The 850-nt window shown below is 40.4% G+C and overlaps 1 pseudogene; it reads right to left on the bottom strand.

The window, feature by feature from the left end:
* Positions 1–35: 35 nt before the first annotated feature.
* On the bottom strand, positions 36–349 carry LOC106512266 (glycine N-methyltransferase pseudogene; annotated as a pseudogene).
* Positions 350–850: the final 501 nt, after the last annotated feature.

The following is an 850-nucleotide window of genomic DNA, read 5'->3' as shown; positions in this document are numbered from 1 at the left end:
ATCCTGGGGACAAAAAATAAAACTTTGAAATTATATTTTGAATTTCTTAAAATAAAGTGTAATATCTGTTTTTAAAGCTGACGAGTCGCTCAGATCTTTAAATGCAGCCAAAAATATCAAATGTGTTATTTTCCCACAGATCTGGAGGCCTGTTTTGTATTTTTGACAGCAGTCCGTTCAGGCTGTTTTCTTGCAGACGTGGATGAAGTAACACGGCACCTGGCTCTGGCCGGAGGTGTACGTCTTAAAATCACCAAACATGCTGTGCTCCATCCTGCCCTTGAAGGCCTCCCTCAGCAGACCAGTGAAGCTCTCCAGGCGGTGGGGGTAGTAGGACAGACGAAACTTACTGCAGAGTACAGAAACGTGTTTTCAGAGAGCGAAGGAATCACGATTCAACAATAAACCTGTAGGAAAATAATGAAACTGAAAATAATCAACCTAAGAAATATGAGTTAGTAAAGTCTGTGTTTTTAAATACATTGAGAGGTAAATAAAGTTATTAGAAGTAAAGGTTAAATCCTGGTCCACAAATCTGCACCTGTTAGTGGTTTTCCTGCAATTCAGCAGGTTTTCAAACTCTGTAGAAGCCTGTTAAATCGCTCCTGCATTCAAAGCAGAGAAACGTCTAAAAACCTGCAGGATGTTATGTTCTTCACATTTTACTGATTACTGCTACTCCAACTTTTTGTTACAAAGCCAGTAGAGGTCTCTGCAGTCACAAAGTGGAGTTTCTTGGGCGTGGGTGGATTTTGAGTGTGGTTTGAACTAGGGCTGTGTATTGGCAAGAATTTGGCGATACGATACATATAACAGAGGGGTCACGATACAATATATCCCGATATATTGC

Source organism: Austrofundulus limnaeus, unplaced genomic scaffold (genome assembly GCF_001266775.1).
Source record: "Austrofundulus limnaeus strain Quisiro unplaced genomic scaffold, Austrofundulus_limnaeus-1.0 Scaffold5255, whole genome shotgun sequence".
Classification (NCBI taxonomy): Eukaryota; Metazoa; Chordata; class Actinopteri; order Cyprinodontiformes; family Rivulidae; genus Austrofundulus; species Austrofundulus limnaeus.
The sequence above is the reverse complement of the archived record's forward strand: the minus strand, read 5'-3'. Positions and strand labels throughout refer to the sequence as shown.